Genomic DNA, 25,839 nt, shown 5'->3' with positions numbered 1-25,839 from the left:
ACATTGGTTTCGCAGTTCACTTGTTCCACTTTAATATTGCAAGTTTTTAAAAACGAAAGACTAAAAAAGCAGGACCGTAGAAAAAAAAACAAACAGCTGAAGTAACGAGTTTCATTTTTGTATAATATTGTAATCTGGCGAATGTTTTCTCGACGTTTATGCCTCCTAGAGTACGAAAAAATACGTCTCCTGTTTCCGTCTGTCTGTCGTCTATCATCTGGCCGTACCCATTCCCATTATATATATAATCTCCGAAACTACCGGACAAATTTTATATCTGTATAAGGAATATCGTGTAGATCGTAACTCACTAATAATGATGATATCACCTCAAAAGTTTGCATTGTAAATGCTATTTCAATTATATAAAATGACATAATAATACTCGTGGTTTATGAATCCGACTTGATTTTTACTTCCCGAGCGTAAACTAAGGAAGTATAGTAATCGACTCCATTGGACGAATTGCCACTTTTATTTTGCCTATTTTTTTTTTCAAAATTACAATTTACTTTAGTATACTTCTGGGGCGAGGGAACTTCCAACTAATAATATTTTTGTAATTTGTTCTATATTTAGATCTTATAGAAATGCATGTAGACGAAAAAACAACTTTTTGACACAAAGTAAAAGCAAACCAATGCATTTTTTGGTTACTTAGCAGTTAAAACGATGTTTTCTTACTTTACTTTCTTTTTTTTATGTGAAACCTTCTCGGGTGTCCCAATTCTTTTTTTTTTAATGTAAAACCTTCTCGGGAGCGTCAATTATTATTTTTTTTTTCATGTGAAACCCTCTCAGTTAGGAGTCTTTTTAAAATGTAAAACCATCTCGGGGCCGTCAAATACTTTTCTTTAATGTGAAACCTTCTCTGGGGTCCCAACTGTCTTTTTTAAAAATGCAAAACCATCTCGGGAGCGCCAAATGCCTTTTTTTAATGTGAAGCCTTCTCGGGGGTCCCAATTCTCTTTTTTAAAAATGTAAAACCTTCTCGGGGGTCCCAACTGTCTTTTTTAAAAATGTAAAATCTTCTCGGGAGCGCCAAATGTCTTCTTTTAAGAATGTGAAATAACCTTCTCAGGGGCCCCAAAAGTCTTTTTTTTTTAAGAACATGAAACCTTCTCGGGGTCCCAACAGGTTTTTTTTTAATGTAAAGCCTTCTCGGTGGCACCAAATGCCGTTTTTTAATGTGAAACCTTCCCGGGGGTCCCAATTCTCTTTTTTAAAAATGTAAAACCCTCTCGGGGTCCCAACTGTCTTTTTAAAAATGTAAAACCATCTCGGGGCCGTCAAATACTTTTCTTTAATGTGAAACCTTCTCTGGGGTCCCAACTGTCTTTTTTAAAAATGTAAAATCATCTAGGGAGCGCCAAATGACTTTTTTTAATGTGAAGCCTTCTCGGGGGTCCCAATTCTCTTTTTTAAAAATGTAAAACCTTCTCGGGGGTCCCAACTGTCTTTTTTAAAAATGTAAAACCTTCTCGGAAGCGCCAAATGTCTTCTTTTAAGAATGTGAAATAACCTTCTCAGGGGCCCCAAAAGTCTTTTTTTTTAAGAACATGAAACCTTCTCGGGGTCCCAACTGGTTTTTTTTTAATGTAAAGCCTTCTCGGTGGCACCAAATGCCTTTTTTTAATGTGAAACCTTCTCGGGGGTCCCAATTCTCTTTTTTAAAAATGTAAAACCTTCTCGGGAGTCCCAACTGTCTTTTTTAAAAATGTAAAACCTTCTCGGGAGCGCCAAATGTCTTCTTTTAAGAATGTGAAATAACCTTCTCAGGGGCCCCAAAAGTCTTTTTTTTTTTAAGAACATGAAACCTTCTCGGGGTCCCAACAGGTTTTTTTTTTAATGTAAAGCCTTCTCGGTGGCACCAAATGCCTTTTTTTAATGTGAAACCTTCCCGGGGGTCCCAATTCTCTTTTTTAAAAATGTAAAACCCTCTCGGGGTCCCAACTGTCTTTTTAAAAATGTAAAACCATCTCGGGGCCGTCAAATACTTTTCTTTAATGTGAAACCTTCTCTGGGGTCCCAACTGTCTTTTTTAAAAATGTAAAATCATCTAGGGAGCGCCAAATGACTTTTTTTAATGTGAAGCCTTCTCGGGGGTCCCAATTCTCTTTTTTAAAAATGTAAAACCTTCTCGGGGGTCCCAACTGTCTTTTTTAAAAATGTAAAACCTTCTCGGAAGCGCCAAATGTCTTCTTTTAAGAATGTGAAATAACCTTCTCAGGGGCCCCAAAAGTCTTTTTTTTTTTAAGAACATGAAACCTTCTCGGGGTCCCAACTGGTTTTTTTTAATGTAACGCCTTCTCGGTGGCACCAAATGCCTTTTTTTAATGTGAAACCTTCTCGGGGGTCCCAATTCTCTTTTTTAAAAATGTAAAACTTTCCCAGGGGCGCCAAATAGTATATTATTAGCCAAGGTTGCAGAGCCAAGCATTCTAGACCGAGCGCAAATTAGAACCCGAGACGCGCAGCGTCGAGGGCTCTGAAGCGCGAGGTCTAGAAGTAGCTTTGCAACCGTGGTTAATATACTATTTTTTTCACTAGTAGAAACCATAAGACAATAAACTGAAAAAATAAACGTTCAATTTTTTGACGCAACATGATTTTGTTTTGATTTCTAATCAAACTTAACCTAAATCTTCAACACAAAGAAAACCGTTTATACTTGTCGCTGAGTTAATCATTTTATCTTCTACCGTCTACCAACTACCATGCGTATACTCAAGTAATGTTTGTAGCACACATTTGTTCATTTTTTAAGAAATAATCACATCAAACATTGCGTACATAACCTCAATTTTTCTTTTTGAACCGGTGGTCGCAAAAGTTGAATTTGCTACCTCTAAATGAGTCGACATTTGCATGCTTGATGGCTGCTAGTGAAAAATGTTTTTTTTTAATGTGAAGCCTTCTCGGGGGTCCGAATTCTCTTTTTTAAAAATGTAAAACCTCGGGGGTCCCAACTGTCTTTTTTAAAAATGTAAAACCTTCTCGGGAGCGCCAAATGTCTTCTTTTAAGAATGTGAAATAACCTTCTCAGGGGCCCTAAAAGTCTTTTTTTTTAAGAACATGAAACCTTCTCGGGGCCCCAACTGTTTTTTTTTTTAATGTAAAGCCTTCTCGGTGGCACCAAATGCCTTTTTTTAATGTGAAACCTTCTCGGGGATCCCAATTCTCTTTTTTAAATATATAAAACCTTCTCGGGGGCGTCAAAAATTTTTTTTTTGATGTGAAACCTTCTCGGGGTCCCAACTGTCTTTTTAAAAATGTAAAACCTTCTCGGGGCCGTCAAATACTTTTTTTAATGTGAAACCTTCTCAGGGGTCCCAATTCTCTTTTTTAAAAATGTAAAACCTTTCCAGGGGCGGCAAATTTTTTTTTTTAATGTGAAACCTTCTCGGGGTCCCAACTGTCTTTTTAAAAATCTAAAACCTTCTCGGGGCCGTCAAATACTTTTTTTTAATATAAAACCTTCTCGGGAGCGCCAAAAGGTTTTTTTTTTTAAGAACATGAAACATTCTCTGGGGTCCCAACTGTTTTTTTTAATGTAAAACCTTCTCGGGGGCACCCAATGTCTTTTTTAATGTGAAATCTCGGGGATCCCAATTGTGCTTTTAGAAAATGTAAAACCTTCCCAGGGGCGCCAAATGTTTTTTTTTAATGTGAATCCTTCTCGGGGTTCCCAGTTGTCTTTTTTAAAAATGTAAAACCTTCCCGGGGGGGTCAATTTTTTTTTTAATGTGAAACCTTTTCGGGGGCCCCAAATCCCTTTTTTAAAAATGTAAAACCTTCTCGGGGGTCCTAACTGTATTTTTTAAAAATGTAAAACCTTCCCGCGAGCGCCAAATGTCTTGTTTTAAGAATGTGGAATAATCTTCTCAGGGGCCCCAAAAGTCTTTTTTTTAAGAACATGAAACCTTCTCGGGAGTCCCAACTGTTTTTTTTTAATGTAAAGCCTTCTCGGAGGCACCAAATGCCTTTTTTTAATGTGAAACCTTCTCGGGGGTCCCAATTCTCTTTTTTAAAAATATAAAACCTTCTCGGGGACGTCAAAATTTTTTTTTTGATGTGAAACCTTCTCGGGGTCCCAAATGTCTTTGTAAAAATGTAAAACCTTCTCGGGGCCGTCAAATACTTTTTTTTAATGTGAAGCCTTCTCGGGGGTCCCAATTCTTTATTTTAAAAATGTAAAACCTTCTCGGGGGTCCCAACTGTCTTTTTTAAAAATGTAAAACCTTCTCGGAAGCGCCAAAAGTCTTCTTTTAAGAATGTGAAATAACCTTCTCGGGGGCCCCAAAAGTCTTTTTTTTAAGAACATGAAACCTTCTCGGGGGTCCCAATTCTCTTTTTTAAAAATGTAAATCCTTCTCGGGGGCGTCAAATATTTTTTTTTTGATGTGAAACCTTCTCGGGGTCCCAACTGTCCTTTTAAAAATGTAAAACCTTCTCGGGGCCGTCAAATACTGTTTTAATGTGAAACCTTCTCAGGGGTTCCAATTCTCTTTTTTAAAAAATGTGAAACCTTCCCAGAGGCGCCAAATGTTTTTTTTAATGTGAAGCCTTCTCGGGGGTCCCAGTTCTCTGTTTTAAAAATGTAAAACCTTCTCGGGGGTCCCAACTGTCTTTTTTAAAAATGTAAAACCTTCTCGGGAGCGCCAAATGTTTTCTTTTAAGAATGTGAAATAACCTTCTCAGGGGCCCCAAAAGTCTTTTTTTTTAAGAACATGAAACCTTCTCGGGGGTCCCAACTGGTTTTTTTTTTATAAAGCCTTCTCGGAAGCACCAAATGCCATTTTTTAATGTGAAACCTTCTCGGGGGTCCCAATTCTCTTTTTTAAAAATATAAAACCTTCCCGGGGGCGTCAAATTTTTTTTTTTTGATGTGAAATCTTCTCGGGGTTCCAACTGTCTTTTTAAAAATGTAAATCCTTCTCGGGGCCGTCAAATACTTTTTTTTAATGTGAAACCTCGGGGGACCCAATTCTATTCTTAAAAATGTAAAACCCTCTCTTGAGCGCCAAATGTCTTCTTTTAAGAACGTGACACAACATTCTCGGGGGCCCCAAAAGTCTTTTTTTTAAGAACATGAAACCATCTCGGGGGTCCCAACTGTCCTTTTTTAAAGAAGGCGAAACCTTCTCGGGGACCCCATGTGTTTTTTAAGAATATTAATTCTTCTCGGAACTTCCAACTGTCTTTTTTTAAGAACGTGAAACCTTCTTTGTTTCTATTACACTGTAATTAGTACCTTCTATATATTGTTTTTACTCCATAGAGTTTATCACAAAAAAGTAAAATACCGCAAAATCAAATTTTATAATTTTCCGGAGAAGAAGTATTTGTTGTACTAAAGTTTGTGCTTCAGAAGCGAGAAAGTTCTGTCGAACTAACTTTCAACCATTTTTTTTATTTTCTGTATCAAAATTTATGTATTATCATTTATTTATCCTCTTCGAATTGGATCTAATCAAATTTTGAATGCTGCTAACTCTCAAGCTACTAATGAAATTTTTAAAATTTGCTAATCTTAATTCTAAAAAATAAAATTCTCTTGATTTCCATACCACGATTTATACCTCCAGAGTTCAAAATTAAGCCGATTTTACCCTCCGAGCGTAAGTAAGTCTGTCTGTCTAGGCTAATTATTGTAAATTTTTTATGTACATATATTAGAAATATCATATAAATGGTAAAACATTAACCAAAATTTGTTTAACCGTCCCCACCAACAATTTTATGACGTCAGCTGAACATTTTGGGCGGTGCAGGATATTTAAATTTTATAAAATAATGTATTCCGGTGCGAGTGATTCATAAATTCATCTTGATTTTGTTTATTATCATTATATTTGTTATTGTTTAATTTTTCTTGGATTTTAGGTATCATCAAGTCAAGAACGGTTTACTCCATTTTCTCGAAAATGTAAGAATGCATTAATGTCGTGCCCACCTATATTTAAGATTAATAAAATAATTATCACATTAATAGCTACTCATCCTAAATAATATTCGGACTGTTTTGCTCCATTGTGACTTAATTGATTAATTAGTCTGTTTTAAGGAGACAAAATCAATCAAATTTCATTTTCTTCTAACACAAATGCATAACTTCTATCTGCCGCTGATGATGCTGGTCATCTGCACGTGCTTAATAGACGAATTCTTTCGAATTGTAAATATAAACACTAAACAGTCTAAGTTAAGCATCCAGTGAAAATACATTTTCGCGTTGGTTCGGTATAGTTTTACAGTCCACAGATTTTTTTTAACGTTGGGGTTAATTTTTTTGTAGATTTTCCCGTTTTCAGTCTCCAGACACATTTTCTATGTTTGTTAACTATGCAGATCTAAGTCTAGCATAGTTGTTCATATTGCATGTCCACAACCTACGCTGAACACCTGCTCTACTTTTAAGGCCATTTTTAATAATTTCCTTTGTTTCGTAGCTAGTTACTCGTGCGATAGAAATACATGTCCCTAGGTGAATTCGTCGCAGCAGACGCTGCCAACATATGAACCTGACAGTTCGCCAAACTTTCTGTGAAAGCAAATTAGATAAACACGAGATACATCGATCAACCTCATTTCAAAGGCAATAATTAAGAAACTTTCCACATACATTTTTTATCTTCCAGTTAGAGGATTCCGCAATACGGTCTGCCATCGCATTTTGCAATAACAATTCTAATCTACAACGATATCAACTAGTTTCAATCAATACTCCTAGTTTAGGCAAGTTGAAACTACAAAGGGGAGTAATGAAATCAATTGCACTGCTGGTAACCACTGTTCCCGACATTTAATATAATTTTAAACGAATCCACTAGTCATTTCTCGCAAAACGACGAGATTTCAAAGCTTTTGAAACGATATTTTGAGCATCCTACATTTCAGAGAGTCACCGGGTTATTATTTATTGAACTTCCAGCAGACGCGTTCCGAGACAAATAACGCTAGAAGGAACTTGAGTTAGCGACTCGGAATTGTGCTTAAATGTTGGAAAACTATTTTATTGTTTCACGTATTTTTCTCCGCCGTTCCCACATTACCGGGACCAATTCACATTCGCCAATTACGGGCTTTACACAGCTTTAATACGCCGTCTCCTGGAAAAAGGGAGAGCATCTGGGACGTGACATGTGCTTCTTGCTATCGCAGATCGTTATTAGAAACCAGAAAATCTGCATAAGCAATATCTGTCGTGGACGTTTTATTGCTAGTAACGCTGCAGATTTGCGAGTGTGTTAACAGTCGGATATCAGTTCAGATGGGGTGATAAAGTGAAATCTTGAAATGTAGATATTGTGGAGATTTATGAACGCCGAGAGAAGTGAGCGGTTATTGACCAGTTGCATCGGGATTCAGAACCACGGGTCGCTGATTGAAATGGATGGTTTTAATATTGCATTTGCGTTGTTTGGTTCTTTATTTATGAGGATTTTTAGCGCGAAACGAGAAAGGTGGTCGGGTTTGAACGTGAAACTGTGTCAAGTTCTTTAAGGTTTTCATGCATTGTGATTGATGTGGAAGATTATTAATTCCTTTGAAACCATTTATGGATTGTTTGTTATTATGGGGTAGCAGTGAGTAACTTAAGGCGTGTGTGATTAATCACATGTTCGAATTTTGTCGATCATAGGAGGTTCAACGGTCTAGACACAGACGCTTCGATTCCTTCCACTCAAGGCCATGAAATTCATCGCGCATCGCAGAAAGTGTGAGGTAATATGAAGACTTGATTTTACAACCAAAAACCGAATATCATTGTAAAATCCTAGAATTGTTTCCCGTTAAGGACACCACAGAATATCTTCAAATGTCGCTTGAAGTGGATTACTCGACTTGTAAGACATCTCACTTTACGCTATTATAGGATAAGTCTAGATGATTGTCATATATATGACCATCTACAAATAATACAGAAAATATAGATGACGTCACAAATAGGTTAAGCAATTTAAAAAGAGCGTAATTAGAAATAAAATTTGACCTATTAAGCGTTTTTAAGAAATAAGTATTATTCGTTTTGAAATTGCTGAATTTATTGCACAAGTGATTTCCACACTGTGTAATATTGTTACACAATGAGCTTTGGATAAAACTGGCTAAAAATCTATTAAAAAATGGGTTGTAAAGGGAGCTTTTGGAAACAAATGCCTAAAAATGCATACAAAATTCTAGGATACTATCTCAACGTACTGATTCAAAGATTATAGCGTATTTACGGTCGCAGAACAAGATTTTTGAAATATTCGGTTTAAAAATCTATTTTTTTTTAAACTGCTTTAACTCATTAAGAAGCTTTTCTGGAAGAATGCTGGGAGTTGTCTAGGAAATGACCCTGGAAGTTACTTCTGAAAATCGATATCTACAAAACAATGTCTTTAGGTGATTTTGAAGGTGCTCGAATGCTCAAAGAGAAAAATTTTCGTAAAAGCGGAGGAAGTACTGGAAAATTGAGCTTTTGGAAAAATTGTCTAAAAGTCCACAAAACATTCTGTGCTGCAGATCTCAATGTACTGATCCCAAAATTATAGCAAGCTTATGGCCTCAGGGTGAGATTTTAGAAATATTCGGTTTGAAAGCCAATTGTTTTTATCCTAAAATTGACATATTTCATTGGTTGATTCTGGAAAAGTACTAAGAATTTTTGAAGAAATGAGGTCGAGAGTCACTCCTGAAGGTCAAAATCCACGAAAAAATCTTTCTCGGTAATTTTCTAAGGTAATAAAAGGGTCGAAATTTTCATAACGAGAGAGAGTACTGAAAAATTGAGATTTTGGAAAAAATTGTCTAAAAATCTACAAAATATTCTGGGATATAGATCTCAACGTGCTGATTCGAAGATTATACCATATCACAGAACAAGATTTCAGAATTATTTAGTTTGAGTATCAATTTTTTTATTCCTAAAAATTGCCATATCTCATTGAGCGGTTCTGGAAAAATGCTGTGGGTTTTCGAAGAAGTGGTCCAGAAAGTAACTTCTGGAAATCTAAATCTACAAACCAATGTCTGTTGGTAATTTTGAAAATGGTCGAAAGAAGCCCGAAAGTACTGAAAAATTGAGCTTTTTGAAAAATTGATCAAAAATCCACAAAAAATTCTGTGAAGTAGATCTCAATGAACTAATTTCAAAAATATAGCGCTTATCGTCTTAAAGCAAGATTTTTAGGAATATTCGGTTTGAATTTTTTTAATCCTCAAAATTGACATATTTAATTGGTGATTCTGGTAAAGTATTAAGAGTTTTTGAACGAGTGAGGTCGAGAGTAACTGGAAGTTAAAATCTACAAAATAATTTTTTTAAGTAATTTTTGAAGTTAGGCGAAAAAGAGTTGAAATTTTCACAAGTAGAGTATTGAAAAATTGAGCTTTAGGAAAAAATTGCCCAAAAATCTATAAAAAGCTCTGGAATATAGATCTCCACTTACTCATTTGAAGATTGTAACGTACTTATTGTTGTAGAAAAAGATTTTGTAAATATTCGGTTTGAAAACATTTTTATATTCCTAAAATTTACCAAATTTCATTGAGCAGTTTTGGAAAATGCTAGAACTTCAGATATTTTTCGAAGATACGCAAAAAATAACGGAAATTTTCTGAAAAAAAGAGCTTTTTGAAAAGTTGTCCAAAAATTAATAAAAAAATCTGGAACCTTAACATACTGTTTCGAAAAATATGGCGTTTATGGTCCCGAAGGACTATTTTTGAAATATTCGGTTTGAAAACCTGGAATATAGATTTCAACGTACTGATTCGAAAAGTATAGCGTGTTAATTATCCCGAAGCAATATTTTAAAAATATTCAGTTTTAATTTTTTTTTCAAAGTTCTAATAATATCCATATTTTATTCATTGGGCGATTCTGGAAAAATGGCACGAGTTTTCAAGAAATGCGCCCGAAAGTAGCTTCTGAAGACCTAAATGTAAAAAATATCTCTGGCTAATTTCGTAAGATGCTCAAAAAAATATCGAAAATTTCCTATACGTGCAAGTGCTGAAAAATGAGCTTCCTAAAAATTTGTCCAAAAAATCTACAGAAAAGTCTGGAATATTGATTTCAACGTTCTGATTCGATATCTAAAATTTTTAACGAGAAAATGAGCTTTTTGAAAAGTTGACCAAAAATTAATAAAAAAACCTGGACTCTTAACATACTGTTTCGAAAAATATGGCGTTTATGGTCCCGAAGGACTATTTTTGAAATATTCGGTTTGAAACATTTTTTTTTAATCTTAAAAATCATTGGGTGATTCTGCAAAAATGGTAACAGTTTCCGAAGAAATGATCCCGAAAGTCGAAATCTAAAAAGAAAAACTGTTTTTGTTAATTTTTGAAGATGGTCCAAAAAATATCGAAAATTTCATAACAGACCAAATGTTGAAAAAAATGAGCTTTTTGAAAACTCGACCAAAGATCCACAAAAAGATCTGAAAGATAGAACTTAATGTATTGATTGGAAAAATATGGCGTATTTATGGTCTCGGAGCAATATTTTTAAGATATTCGGTTTTAAACTCTTTTTTTTATTCGAAAAATTGCCATTTTTGATTGGGCGATTCTGGAAAAATGGTAAGAGTTTTCGCAGAAATAATTTGGACAGTAACTTCTGAAGATCTAAATGTACAAACCAAACAATTTTTTACCTAATTTTTGAAGATGCTCTAAAAATATGGAAACTTTTTAACGGAATAAGTGCTGAAAAAATAAGCTCTTTGAAAACTAATCAAAAAGTCCTAAAAAAACCTGGAATCTTAACATACTGTTTCGAAAAATATGGCGTTTTGTGCCCCCGAAGCACTATTTTTGAAATATTCGGTTTGAAGCTCTTTTTTTCATTCTAAAAATTTTCGTGTTTCATTGGGTGATTCCGAAAAACTGAAAATTTTCGAAGAAATGATTCCGCAACTAACTTCTGAAGGCCGAAATCTACAAAAAAGCGGTTTAGCTAATTTTTGAAGATGGTCCAAAAAATATCGAAAATTTCACAACGTAGCAAATGCTGAAAAAATGAGCTTTTTTGAAAAGTTGAGCAAAAATTCAAATAATTTTCGAAAATGATCAGAAAGGGTCAGTGGAATTTAAAAAAATTAACTTTTGCCAAAGGTCCTGGGCTAAAGTTTCCAAAATCATTCGGTTTCAAATTAAATTTCCAAAAATTGGCCATATTTCATTTTGGCGATTTTAGAAAAATGTATGGAATCTTCCTAGAAATCATAAACCTGAAAATAAGTTCTGCAAGTGAAAATCATTTGCTCAGGAAAAAGTAAAAAATTTCATAAGATGGGAGTTTTGAGAAATTGAGATTTAAGCATATTTTTGTAAAAATCTGAAAAAAATGAAGGATCGAAACTTCAACGAGCTGAATCGAAAGCTGATGATCTCGAGCCAAAATTTTCAAAATGTTCAACTTCAAATTTGGGTTTTAAAATTTTGTAAAAATAGTCATATTTTCAACGACATTTTGGCGATTCTGGATAAATGATTGGACTTTTTGCAAAAATGAAGTCGGAAGTAACTTCTGGAATTGGAAATCACCAAAATTTTCGAAAGTGCTCACAGAAAGCTTAAGGAGAGGAATTGCGATTTTGAAAAATTGGCTAAAAATCGACACCAAATTCTGGGATTATCTCGAATATAGCATGTTTATGGTTACGGACCAACATTTTCGAAATATTCTGTATTGAATCCATGTTTTGAAAATACCTTAAAATTTTCCTTATTTCGTTATGGCGATTCTGAGTAACTACTAGGAATTTTCGAAGACTTCTCCAAGTGGAAATGAACAAAAAAATTTCGTTAGGTAGTTATCGACAACGCTAGCGAAAGTGTCCAAAATTTTATAAGGCTACAGAGAAAAATTAAATTGTTGGAAAATCTGTCTAAAAATCCACAAAAAAATCTACAATATGAATCTAGAGGAGCTTTTTTTTAAAATTTAAAATATTGCCATTTTTGAAAAAATTGGCAATTTTGGAAAAATGGTAGAAGTTTTCCAAGAAATGAGTCCGTCTAAATATACAAAAAAAAATCATTGGGTTAATTTTTGACGACGGTCAAAAAAATATCGAAAATTGCATAACGGAGTAAGTGCTGAAAAAATGAGCTTTTTGAAAAGTTGACCAAAAATCCACAAAAAATCTGGGCTATAGATCTCAAATCTAGAATATTGATGTCAATGTACTGATTCAAAAATATGGTGTGTGCGGTCTTGGATCAATATTTTAAAAATATGCGGTGTGAAACTAATTTTTTTTTCGGAATTCTGAACAGTGGCAACTTTCATTGAGCGATTCTGGAAAGATGGTAAGAGTGTTTAAAGAAATGACCTCGAATGTAACTTCTGGAGGTTGAAATTTACAAAAAATCTGTTTAGGTAATTTTTGGAAACATCGAAAATTTCAGTAGGTAATGAAAAATTAAGCTTTTGGAAATTGCGGAAAAATCCATAAAAAATTCTGAAATTACATCTCGACGTGTTGATTCGAAAAATAAAGCGCATTCACGGAACAATATTTCAGAAATATTCGGTCCGAAATATTTTTTGTTTATTCCAAAAATGTCTATAATTCATAGGGGAACTCTGGTAATAGGAGTTTTAGCAGAAAAGAGGGTAAATGTATAAATTTACAAAAAGTATTTTTAGATAATTTTGAAGAGGAAAAAATTGACCAAAAATCACAAAAAAAATCCGCGATGTAGAAATCGATGTGGTGTTTCGACAAATATGGCGTATTTATGGTGTTGGACTAAGATTTTCGAAATTTTCTGTTTTAAATTCAAGTTTCAGTAAATATATAAATTACAAAAAATAAAATATTTCAAAATTCGCCTTAGTTCCTTTTTGAGAATTCTGGGATAAGTTTAGGAATTTTCAGTTATAATATATTAAGTGCATCGCAATGTTATCGATAATTTTGAGCAACAATAACTCGAATGCTTGTTGCATTGAAAACGCACGAGTGCTTTAGCACGAGTGCATTTTTCTTAGGCAACAAGCATGAGAGATTATTGTTGTTCAAAATTATCGATTTCATTGTGATGCACGCAATATATTCAACAGATTATTGCAAGAACAAACATTTTAAAAATAATTTTATAATGATTTACGAAGTAGTTTGGTGTGCGATACTATGGCGACGCAAGTAAATAAGAACAGCCATTTTGCAAAATTTGTGTGGGTTTAAAAAACCATGTCCAATTTTCGTTTTGGTCGTAACACGCCAAAAGAAATTGATGATTCTATTACAAACATTACGCCGCTAAATACGAAGAACTCACGAAATTCAATCTGGAGGCAATTTGAGAAGTTTTGCGGTGAACGCAAATATGTTTTTGATGGAAACACTTCCACGGAAAAACTAGCATTCATCCTCAAAGATTGGGGGTACAATATGAAAAAAGTCGATGGTAATGACTACAAAGAAGCAGTAATAAAAACGATGTGGAATGTAACGGCAAAGCAGTTGCAAGAACTGTATTTCAATAAATTTGGTATAAAGTTTGATCCTTTTGTTGACCTGGAATTCAAGGGTAGTAGAAATGCACGCGACGCAAAACGCCGGAACCTACAAATACAACCGGAAAAACGCAAAACTAGTTCCTCAATTTTGACTCTAGAAGAATACAACAAGATTCTAAAGATTTATAACGAAGACACGCCAGATGGTTTACAGAAAATGTTTTTTTATGTGGCTGGATTAGAATTAGCTTGGAGGGGATGTGAAGGTGTTAACGTTACTATCAAACATTTTAAGGAAGAAAGTGATAATTGTGGTTTGCCTACGGGGCGAATAGAATACAATTGTATTTTTTCCAAAACAGCTCAAGGAGGTAGCCATAAATTAACAGACAGCAAATGGCTTGCAACAAACACCACAGATCCTAGAATTTGCCCTGTTAGGTAATTAAATACTGTTTCAAATACAAAATAATAATTATTTTATTATTTAAGGCTCTACAAAAAAATGCTGAGCAAGAGAGGTAAACATATAACCACCGATCGTTTATTTTTAACGCCAAATCCTGCATGGAGAGAACCTAGTTCTGTAGGATGGTTCAAAAATTCACCCGTTGGAAGGAATGAAATGGGGAAATGGACAAGAACCGCCGCAGAAGAAATAGGCATCGACATAAAGAAAAAGAAGATTAGTAATCATTCATTACGGTCAACTGCAGTGTCGCAACTTGCAAAAGCGGGAGTCGGTGAAGAACAGCTTATAAAGATTACCGGTCATGCCAATACTTTCTCCATCAAACCATACCTTCAGCTCGATGGAGATCATCATTATCAAATGATTGACAAATTACGCGCCAACTCAACGGCTATGGAAGAGTCTAATAACAAATCCACAAATTGCGCACCGTCTGCTTTGGTACAAATGTCTAAAAATATAGTTACTACTTCACCAAGCACACAAACCCCTGTAAATTACTACAACTGTACCATAATTAATTACAATTCTTAGTTTCATAATTAAATATTTGGTTAGTAACCTCTTGTTTTTTTTTGCAATTAACTGGTACTTGCTTATCTTATAGTTGGCACATCTGGCTAGTGATAATTATCGGTAGTGGTAATTGCACAGTGTGCAATTATCACGTAATTGTATGCTGATTGGTTGAATTTACAAATATTGACGCGTTTGATTGGTCAGTTGACATCATGTGACATGTGAGTGCAATAATCGACGAAATACTTCTGGAAGTCGAAATTATCGAAAATAATTCTTCATTGAGCTTTTGATGAAAAACCCAAAAAACCCTAGCATATAGATCTCGATAAGCTGAATGGAAAAAATTGCAGAAATTTTTAAGAAATGCAGCTGAAAATAATTTTTGCAAGAGGAAACCAAAAAAATGTATATCTCTGGGAAAATGCTCGAAAAAAGCTCAAAAATATCATATGTGTATGGTTATTGCAAAATTAGGCTTGGACAAGGTTGTCCAAAACTCTATTTTTTGCTGATACAAATAAATATATGTAATAACGTATATTTTTTTATTTTCATGTATATTAAGTGTTTGACTAAAAATTCATGGTTTGACATATATTTTAACACTGAATCGTTTGATTTTTTTCCAAATATATACTTGCGGTGGTATTGTAACACTTTTTTGGGAAGGAGAATTTTCCTCTCGACAGAGGAAATGAACTTTCGAACGTTAATCAAGAAAGAGCACCCTACTTTGAATCCCGTTCTAGAAAAAATCTTTTCTGCGTTTGTTTAGGCCGCGTTTCGCCCACTGCCACCCCTTATAATAATCTTAATACGCCATCATTCGGCTTAATGCGAACGTCGTGCAATCTGTTGTCGAGATAAATCCTCGAAATTAGCGTCGACGTCGTGTGCGTTATGCGTCCCTTCGGTGAGATATCGTCCGTTTCAGGCAAATTTTTAGAAAGCTCAGCCAACATCTTATCTGATGCTTAGCTCGTGTCGAGTGTTCCTTGCGGCCTAGTTTAAACAGTTTCAATGTGAAACACAATATCCGTATTCTTGTATTCACGACATCTAGGTAGATAGTGTTCGGTCATACATCCGTTACCTCCATACTTGTAACATTTACACCGACAGGAAAATAGAACGATAGCGTGCCAGCCGTCGCTGCTTCCGGTATTCGGAGCTTTCTCTGTTTGTATGTACGTTACTGCAATACTCGTTCCCCCATTGCAGATGTACTGAAAACGACCGATTTATTGCCTGCAACCGAGGTGCATCGGGCACATGTTTCTTTCTTGAAAGCTGAACGGAAATAACATGAAGTAGCGCCGCTGGGTGTGGATTGTGCTGGATATGGAATTATGGTAGGGTTATAACACGCGCTGTAGCTGGGGAATGTTCATTCCGGGGGTTATGAGCGCGTTCTGCACGAGTTTGTGATTGAAATTAAAAACTATAGAGGTGCAGAAAAAGCATATTAATGAAGAGCTTTGAGCGAAAATTTCATATTTATTGTGGATGTTTTTCTAGGCAACATGAACTACAACAGATATAGGTATAACAAAAATCTATCAGTTGCTTGACGTTACAAAAATGTAATATAACATTACAGTGTTATGACCCGGAAATTGCAATAGAGAGGCAAGCTTTAAGGTCGTGTTATATAACCTGTTACATCTTTTGTAACAATATTAGGTCGTCGTTATGTAACTGTTATCTACAGTTTTGTGTTTACTGGGTTAGCACAGTAGTTTATTTAAAACCTATCCTGATTGGCAAAAACTTCAGAAAGTCAAAAAGCTCTTCCGCCTCCTTAAACTGCCCCTAATCGCATTATCTGCATTTCCGCCAAACTCCCCCGCTTTGAAACAAATTTAAAACCGACACTTCTCTTTTATCTCTCGATCGGCCCGCCGTCGGAAAATATTTACTCTTCATCGGATGCGTTTTAATCCTCCGAACCTGTGCAAGCCCACATGCCAATTTTCACCCCGGAATCGAATCTCTCCACATTAAAAACCGTCCGCGCCACCCTCACACTTAATGAAACTCGATACGGTAACGGCAGGTAAGATAGCACAAGAATCGGGAGATATTTTAAAGTCAAATGGCGCGTCTCTCAAGGTTTCATTATACGCGTGGCTTTGAGAAATATCGTACTTTAGCCAATTCCGTTCTCCGCTGTGAAACCTAATTTTGCAAGACTGAGACAAACCCCATATTTCCTGCTACATTTCTTGATTGAATGATATGAAAGCGGCGCTGCCTAGGTACGAACACCAGAGGAAGGCGCCTCTTCCTGATTGGGATGCGGGGATTTTCGGCGGATTTGTCTTATTACCAGCCATTGAAAAAATTTCCGTTCGTTCGTGCAGAGCCCGAGAACGCGCCGAATCAAAATTCGGCCCTGACACTCGTAAAAATAAAGCGGACTTAAGGGGACCTCTTCCGGACGATAAATCATGATGGAATCTATATTTCAAGATTCACTTTATCATTCGGGCGGTGGGACGAAGACAAAATGTGCGGCCAAAATTCAGAATCAGCCGGAATCTGGTAAGAAATACATTTAGGCAATATTTTTCAGGAAAACAAAGCTTGATTTTTCACAATTTTGAGAGTTAACACTGGAGCCGCTAATAAAATGGGAGACTGGATATTACCGGTGCAGAGCGTCTTTGTTACGAAGATAGCATGGAGATACATGCAGGTTACGTCGTGTGAATTTACGGCTGCAATAAATATGGATGTTTGACTAGCAGCAGTCTTTGTTTCGCTGCTAAATTTATCGGAGAATTTAATGGAGCTTCTTTCTGGTTCTAAAGAATGGTCTAATAAGAAAAATAACCGGCTATAATTCCACCATTACATCACTAGATGTTTTTGTTGAACAGCGATCGAAAACACTGGCTGTATCTGACGCATTACCGTCTAAAACGTCTCCTTGCTAAACGGACCTGTCATTTTGAAAAGGTTACAAGCTATTAAACTATGAATAAAGCAAACTGCAAGTGAAGTCGATCTAAAGCCAGTGTGCCAACATTTTAAAATGAAAATTCCTTAAGAGTATGGACCAGAAATAGCAAAAACAAACTATGAAGACGCAACCCTTAACAATTATTCGCACAAAATTCTTATCAATACTAAGTCTGAACTCGTTTTTGTGTGATTTTACGTTGGTTGTCCAGAAAATGGTAGTTTTCATTTCTTGTTAATTGCTCTTCTAACTTCAATGACATGGGGCATTATCCATAACCATTACGACTTGAGTTTAAACTAAAGAAAACGGGGATTATCAACTAGTCTTACCTTTTTTGGAAACGTTTGTATTTATGTCTGGCAATGATCAGGTGAAGTTTGTCACACCATGGCAAGATTCCCACGTAAGAAATAGTAAACATGTTTTGTCACAAGTTTTTGAACGGATTTCTCTATGCAACGAAAATTGCACTGGATCAAAAAAGATGAATCTATTTTTTTGTAGAATTTAGATAGATCTGTGTTAATCAACTGCCAAAAACCACCAAAATAAAGTTGTCTGTTCGTTAGTTTATTATCTTATTAAAATTGTTGACATCACATTTCGAAGTTGACTGAGCAGTGAAACATTTTTATCAATATTAAATTTGTCGTCTGTAATCATTTTTTTTTTAAAACGTCTCCTTTTTTCATTTTACTTTAAGTCCTTAAGGAAAGTAACTTTAAAAAATAGGGAATATTATTACACAAGAATCAAGGCAATCAACATTAAAAAATATATTTCTCCAAATGAACGAAACCAGGTCTATTCTATTATTCTATGTATAGTAGCTGGAATCCTACGAATCCATTTTTAATAAAAGAAATTACTTACCTTATTAGACAGCTTGAGCTCAATTACTTCGTAGCACAGTGTTTGATACCCACGATTTGCTTATGAGGAATCAAGAAAAAAAAAATTTATATGTAATAAAACTACACATATATTTTTAATCTACATTTTAATTAATACCTATGTACTTAACCCAATCCTGTAAAACTTTTTATATAGCGGCGTATCTTACTTTACCTCAATATCTCAACCTAACGGGAGTCTCCCTAAGTGGGGCTAGCAGGACAAAAGATCCTGCGGCATGATATGCCTGCACACTACAGATGCTTATGAAGGATGTGAGAATGAAAAGGTTATAAAACTGTCTGTGGGTTTAATACATTTATTAAAGAGCGAACCTCTGACATACATTTGCATTAAGTATTAATATAATAGTCTTAAGTATTTTATCATTATATTTTACCTTTACACATATTTTATTGTTTTTAATTTTGATCTACTCTTAATTAATTATTATTTATGTGTATATTTATTTTATTGCCTTAACTATTTATTTCGTATGAGTACTAACATTATTCATAATTATTCTAGTCACATTTTAGTTAATATCAATTTTAAGCGTTTGCATTTCTGTTCGTAACAAAATTGGTGGAGGAGCCGGGCTGCATGGATTACTGTAGACCATATTTGACCCTGTAGTCGGCCTCATGCCTGCAACAACGGAAACGTTAGATTAGATGCCAGGATGACTAGCTATGCACACCTGCGGGACACCCAGTGGGATGCTCTGGACCTGATGCACAAAAGCCGTACCCAAGTTTCAATGGAACGCGCCGAAGAGCTCCGCCGGACACAATGCTTACCGTGTTGTCAGAAATGTTCCCGCATAAGGTGTTAGAATGAGTATCGAAACAACCGAGCACTCTGGTACTCTTGGGATGACTTCGTCGAGGACTTCCGTGACTTCTACATGCCAAACTACGCAGAAGACCAGATTGTCAACTGCCGCCAACGACCTGGAGAAGCCGGCCGAGATTTTGGAGAGTATTCCCCGCAGGCCGTCCTTCGTCGCCTGTAAAGTCACTTGCTGCCAGAGTACCGACAGTACAGTACATTCGCCTTGCTGAATTCCAGAGCATCGCGGAATTGGTGAGGCTGATTGACGAGTATGAAGAGCTCCAGGTCGAAGAGAAGAACCGTTCATCAGTCCCTCTGCACTTCGTCGACGACTGAGATTCCGGCTGTATGTAGGAAGTCGGCCATCTAGGTCCGAAAACAATCTTTCTACGACAGCATTGCGAAGTCTGAAGCCCATCTGTCCCTTGTAACCGTCCTCCAGGCCCGTGCCGCCGTCCACAGGCGCCACCTCCAACATCGCAACCACCGTCAAATGCTAAAGATATCGAGAATCTCTGAAACCGTTGAATACGTGTCGTTTTCCTTACCGCGAGCACCTTCCCGCTCGCCGTACGGTCCCAGCGCGATTCTGTTCCATGGTCGCCGCCCCCAGGTCCAGGAGGAGCACGTCCTCAAGAAAGTCGGCATCCTGGAGGAAACGACCGTGCAGAACGTTTTATTCTTTTTGTCTTTTGTTGTTAACCGAATTGTAATTTGTTTTTTTTTTAAATTTAGCTGTAGATTATTTTAGCTGTGTAACTGATGGCAGGGAATAAAAACTCGATTTATTATTAATTTTCTCCTGTTTCATTTTATCTCCTGTCTCCGCGGGCGTTCATTACACCATCTGATGATACGTGTCTGTCGCCCGAGCACCCCAGGGGCGTGAAGGTTACTTCATTAGCCTAGTTGCTAAAAAGCATTGAAAAAAATTAAATAAAAAAAATAAAAAAAAAATAAAAAAAAATCGCTCTCCTATTAAAAAAATTCCAAAACGTCGCCCTCCTTCTATAAAAAAAAAAAAAATCCAAAACGTCGAAAAATTTTAAAAAATAAAAGAAGCCTCGCTATATGAAAAAAACTACTCGGCCCTCGGGGTCCTTTCGCTTCTGTCTATGAAAAAAACTACTCGGCCCTCGGGGTCCTTTCGCCTTTGTCCTTTCGCCTTTCGCGTTTGTCCTTTCGCCTTTCTCCTTTCGCCTTTCTCCTTTCGCCTTTCTCCTTTCGCCTTTCTCCTTTCGCCTTTCTCCTTTCGCCTTTCTCCTTTCGCCTTTCTCCTTTCGCCTTTCTCCTTTCGCCTTTCTCCTTTCGCCTTTCTCCTTTCGCCTTTCTCCTTTCGCCTTTCTCCTTTCGCCTTTCTCCTTTCGCCTTTCTCCTTTCGCCTTTCTCCTTTCGCCTTTCTCCTTTCGCCTTTCTCCTTTCGCCTTTCTCCTTTCGCCTTTCTCCTTTCGCCTTTCTCCTTTCGCCTTTCTCCTTTCTCCTTTCGCCTTTCTCCTTTCGCCTTTCTCCTTTCGCCTTTCTCCTTTCTCCTTTCGCCTTTCTCCTTTGTCCTTTCTCCTTTGTCCTTTCTCCTTTCTCCTTTGTCCTTTGTCCTTTCTCCTTTGTCCTTTCTCCTTTGTCCTTTCTCCTTTGTCCTTTCTCCTTTGTCCTTTCTCCTTTCTCCTTTGTCCTTTGTCCTTTGTCGAAGCATTTTGACCATATGGTAACACACAGGGCATAGGGTATAGGGCACAGGGCACATGTCTATATCTAGTTTGGCTGCTCTACCCTCTGGTCTAGCTGCCCTGCTTGCTCTGGCTGCTCTACCAGACCGGCTGCCTATTTGGCTGTCTGGTCTGGCGGGTCTGCCTGTTAGGGCTGCTCTGTCTAGTCTCGCTACTTTGCCTGTGTCGAGCTGCTCTGGTTATTCTAGCGAGCAAAGCAAGCAGCAGGCAGACCAGGCAACCAGGGGGTCCAAAACGAAACAAACAAGACAACAAAAACTGGCAGCAAAATGAAAATTATCCAAAACGTTTCAAATGTGGGTTATTATTATTTAACTTGAATAAAAAGAGCTAAAAACAAGGGGTTGCGATTTGTTAACAGTAAAAAATATGGATTAAAATGCTATTTTTAAAATGACTTTGGAAAAGTGCACATAATGAAAAAACTCCTTTTTGTTATTCATTACTAATCATTACTATGACAATATTTCGGTAGGAAAATAGAATTGTTAGATTTCCGTAACTATGAGAAATTATATAAAAAATCTACATTACATTGTGCACTTCCATTTGAAAATAAAACAGTTTTTCTTCTTGCATATATTTCGAAATCAACCTGTTTTATAGCCAATTCAATATTCTTGACTAAATAATATTTACGCTTTTATTTATAAAGGTTTGTCCAACAGCATTACAAAATAAAAAATTTAATAAAGCTTTGCTCCTTTTCAGTTTCTTTCTGTAATGCCCCTTGATCCTTCCCCCGCCCCGCGCCACCCGCTTCCTCGGCATTAAATTCCTCCAAACTAAGTCTAAGCAAATTGCGGCCAATCAGATCCTTCCCTTGAAGATGAAATTCACCCAGACATATTTCAAATTAAGTTCTCCGCAAAGTCTCGGAACGAATACCTATGCATAGTACGCAAGTCGAGGCTTAAACGGCGGCTTTATCTTCTTAACACCTAAACCTGAATTGTCGGCGGCGGCTTAGAGTCGATTGAATGGGAAAATTGGGCCGCTTAACGCAAGATGGAATGGTCCAATAAGCGGTTACTGTGTCATACGTTGGAGACAAATTCGCGAGGACTGGTCTCTTCCTGCCGCCGTTTATTTCTTCTATTTTATTTACAGCCGAAAGTTGGAGGCGGCGAATAACTGGGACGAAATTACGCGCGATTCCGGCGGCGGCGTAAAATATGCTTAAGTGGAGAGAGAGACGTAATCTCGCCAAGTTTGCCCGATGTTCGTGCTGGAGGAGGTTAACGTTCACGGGGAATACGTTTGATATTCGAGGGATATTCGCCGAATGTACAGCGAGTCTTAGTGCTTTTGGCTAGCGAGAGAAATAGCGTGGAAATTTTCTTGAATATTTGTTTCGTTTGCCATTTTGTGTAAACGGGATTTCTGTCAAAGAATATTGGCTTTCATTTGATATTTATGGTCGGAGTTGTCAGTAGTGAATTTTTTCGGGTTTTACGACTGGAAATATCGACTGCGTGAAACAAGAGTTGCATTGAAAATTGGTTCAAAATGGACGAATCGTACGACTATAAGATCTTGATTCCTGGAATAGTGATAGTGAAAATGAAAAATATGTTCTACCTGATCTAGTCATTTAAGGTAGTGAATTGAAGTAAATTTTCTTTGAAATTAATGAGTGGGTTTAAGGAGAGTGTGTACGTGCTAAGCTATATTTAAAGTGCAACATTGTAGCAGTGATGTATTTAATCAAGCTTAATTTTTGGCAGGCTACATTCGAGAGAATTTATCTATTTGTAGGAGACCAAATTTTAGGAAAATAAATGGCGGTTTAAACTTGTCACTTTGGAATTTGATTTTTGGACAAATTCATCAAAACTATTTTCCATCTCCATCTTGAAGATACATTAGCGCTACAACGGTCTATTTATCCCCTTCGAAAAATTAGTGACGTCATCGTAATGCTTTTGTTATACTAAATGTAACATAGTTGATGACAATCTGTTTATTTATTAGAAATTATTTCGATTTATAGAACAAACTTAAAATTTAGCTGTTGATATGTAATACTCCTAATTTTAGTTCCAACTTTGCTGTGCAAACTTTAATTTGACACTCGTTGTGAAATGGTGTAAGTTACAGCAATTAATGTCACAAGAATCAGTTAGTTGATTAACTAAGTAGTTCCATTAGTGAATTAATTACTACAATTGTTTAGCTTTTGAACAGACAAATGTAATCTTGCTTCTAGCAAATGAGGACGGAACTTTACACAGTATTTTATAATTTATAGATTTTAATTCTAATAACGACTAATTACGTTTTTTTTCAAAAAAACTTGTTTTTTGTATGGTCTGCTATGTCACTGATCTGAAGAAATAATCAAATGAGACCTAAGACTGAACCTTGCGCCTGTTATCGAAGAAATAAACCGGAAAGTAACTTCGATAAGATTGAGATTTTGAAAAAGTTTCCTAAAAATCAACAAAATACTCTGGGATATAGATCTCGAACAATATACCGTGTTTCTGATTTCGGATTGAACTTCAAGAAAAAAAAATCCAAAAAATGTTCATATTTCAATTTTTCTAAAGAGAAACTGGAAAATTGAGATTTTGACAAAGTTACCGCAAGATTCACAACAAATTTTGGGATATCGATTTTGAGGTGCTCATTCCATCAATTTTGCATGTTTGTGGCCTTGGAACACAATTTTCAAAATATTCGCCTGAAATTGATTTTTTTTATCCTAAATCGAAGAAAGTAACTTCTGAAGGTCGAAATCCACAAGCAACTGTGTTTAGGTAATTTTCGAAAATGATGGACAATGGGTCGAAATTTTCACAAAAAATCGGAAAATTGAGTTTTGAAAAAGTCGTCAAAAGATCCACAAAAAAATTCTCGAATACCTATAGACTTCGATCTGTTGATTCGAAAAATATAGCGTGTTTGTGGTTTCGGATCCACATTTCAGAAATTCCATTTTTTTTTTAATCCTAAAAATGTCTATATTTGAATTGTCGATTCTGGAAAATTTTGGTAAGTACGGGAAAATTGAGATTTTGAAAAAGTGCCTAAAAATCGACAAAAATTTCTGCGCTACGTATTTCAATGTGCTGATTCAAAAAATATAGGGTGTTTGCGGTTCCGCATCACGATTTTCGAAAAATTATGCCTGAAATTCATTTACATCCTAAAAATTTCCATATTATACCCAATCGGCGATTATGGAAAAATGGCAGGGCTTATCGAAGAAATGAAGTTGAAATTAACTTCTGGAGGTCAAAATCTACACAAAATGTGTTTAGATAGTTTTCGAAAATGGTTAAAAATGGGTCGAAACTTTAATAAGTTTTGGAAAATTTAGATTTTGAAAAAGTTTCCTAAAAACCACAAAAAAGTTCGAGGTGCTGATTCGAAAAATATAGTGTTTTTGTGGTTTGTATCACGACTTCCGAAAATATAGACCTGAAAATCATGTATTTTAAGGCCTAAAAAGTTCCATATTTCAACAGGTAATTTTGCAAAAATGGCAAGAGTTATCGAAGAAATGAGGCCGAAAATGACTTCTGGAGGTTGAAATCCACAAGAAAATATGTTTAGGTAATTTTTAAAAATATTCTAAAAATATTCGAAATTTTTGTTAAGTGGCGAGTGTTGGAAAATTCTGGGATATAGAACACGTGCTGATTAAAAAAATATACGGTGTTCATGGTTTCGGATTACCATTTTTGAAAAATTAGAGCTGGACTCTAATTTTTTTTAATCCTAAAAATTTCCTATTCATTTGGTAATTATGAAAAAATGGCAGGAGTTATCAAAAGAAACGAGACCCAAAATAACTTCTGGAGGTGGAAGTTGACAAGAAAATGTAGGTAATTTTTGAAAATGATTGAAAATTGTTCGTAATTTTCAAAAAATTGCCTAAAAATCTAAAAAAAAAAAAATTCTGGGATGTTCATTTAAAGGTGCTGATTCAAAAAATTTAGGGAGTTTGTGGTTTTAGATCACGATTTTCGAAGAATTAGGCCCGAAATATATTTTTTTTTAAGTTCTAAAAAATATCATAATTGGGGAAAATTGAAATTTTGAAAAAGTTGCCTAAAAATCCACAAAAAAGTTCTGGGATATGTAGTTCAAGGTACTGATTAAAAATATATAGAGTGTTTGTGGTTTCACATCACGATGTTCGAAAAATTAGACCTGAAATTTAATTTTTTGTTTAAGTTCTAAAAAAATTCATAATTCATTTGGTGATTATGGAAAAATGGTTATTTCTAGAGATGGAGATCCAAAGGAAAATTTGTTTAGGTAATTTTTGAAAATGGTTGAAAATTGTTTTAAATTTTCATAAGTTGTTTTTTTATGAGAAAGAAAGTTAAAACATGTACAAAAAATTCTGGGATATAGATTTCGAAGTGCTGATTCAAAAAATATAGGCAGTTTGTGGTTTCGGATCACGGTTTTCGAAGAATTAGGCCTGAAATTATTTTTTTTAAGTCTTAAAAATTGTCATCATTCATTTGGTAATTATCGAAAAACGACAAGAGTTATCAAAGAAATGAGGCCGAAAATAACTTCTGGAGCTCGAAATTCACAAGAAAAGATATTTAGGCAATTTTTGAAAATTGTCGAAAATTGGTCGAAATTTTGAAAAAGTTGCCTAAAAATCCACAAAAAATTCTGGCATATAAATTTCGAGGTGCCGATTCAAAAAATTTAGGGTGTTTGTGGTTTCGGACCACGATTTCCGAAAAATTAGGCGCGAAATTCAAATTTTTTTAAATCCTAAAAATTTACATCAGTCATTTGGTAATTATGGAAATATGTCAAGAGTTATCAAAAAAATGAGACCCAAAATAACTTCTGGAGGTCGAAATTCAGAAGAAAATACGTTTAGGTAATTTCTGAAAATGGTCGAAAATTGTTCGAAATTTTCGTAAGTGGGGAGTGTTGGAAAATTGAAATATTGGAAAAGTTGCCTTAAAACCCACAA

The 25,839-nt window shown here is 35.6% G+C and overlaps 1 protein-coding gene across 3 annotated transcripts in view; it reads left to right on the top strand.

Annotated features, from left to right (window-relative positions):
• LOC135128356 (heterogeneous nuclear ribonucleoprotein C) overlaps positions 1-25,839 on the top strand; it is a 673,355-nt gene that overhangs the window by 299,974 nt on the left and 347,542 nt on the right. The window contains exon 2 of one of the 3 annotated variants that reach the window (XM_064055268.1): positions 5,887-5,929. The exons of the other annotated variants lie outside the window; for them this stretch is intronic. The gene's annotated coding sequence lies outside the window, so the exon portion shown is untranslated. The remainder of the gene's footprint in view (positions 1-5,886; positions 5,930-25,839) is intronic. 3 annotated transcript variants of the gene reach the window in all.

Source organism: Zophobas morio, unplaced genomic scaffold (assembly GCF_036711695.1).
Source record: "Zophobas morio isolate AGI-343-1 ecotype UQ-CSIRO unplaced genomic scaffold, CSIRO_AGI_Zmor_V1 ptg000012l, whole genome shotgun sequence".
Lineage (NCBI taxonomy): Eukaryota > Metazoa > Arthropoda > Insecta > Coleoptera > Tenebrionidae > Zophobas > Zophobas morio.
Note: the sequence above shows the minus strand (reverse complement) of the source record. Positions and strands in the feature narration are given on the sequence as shown.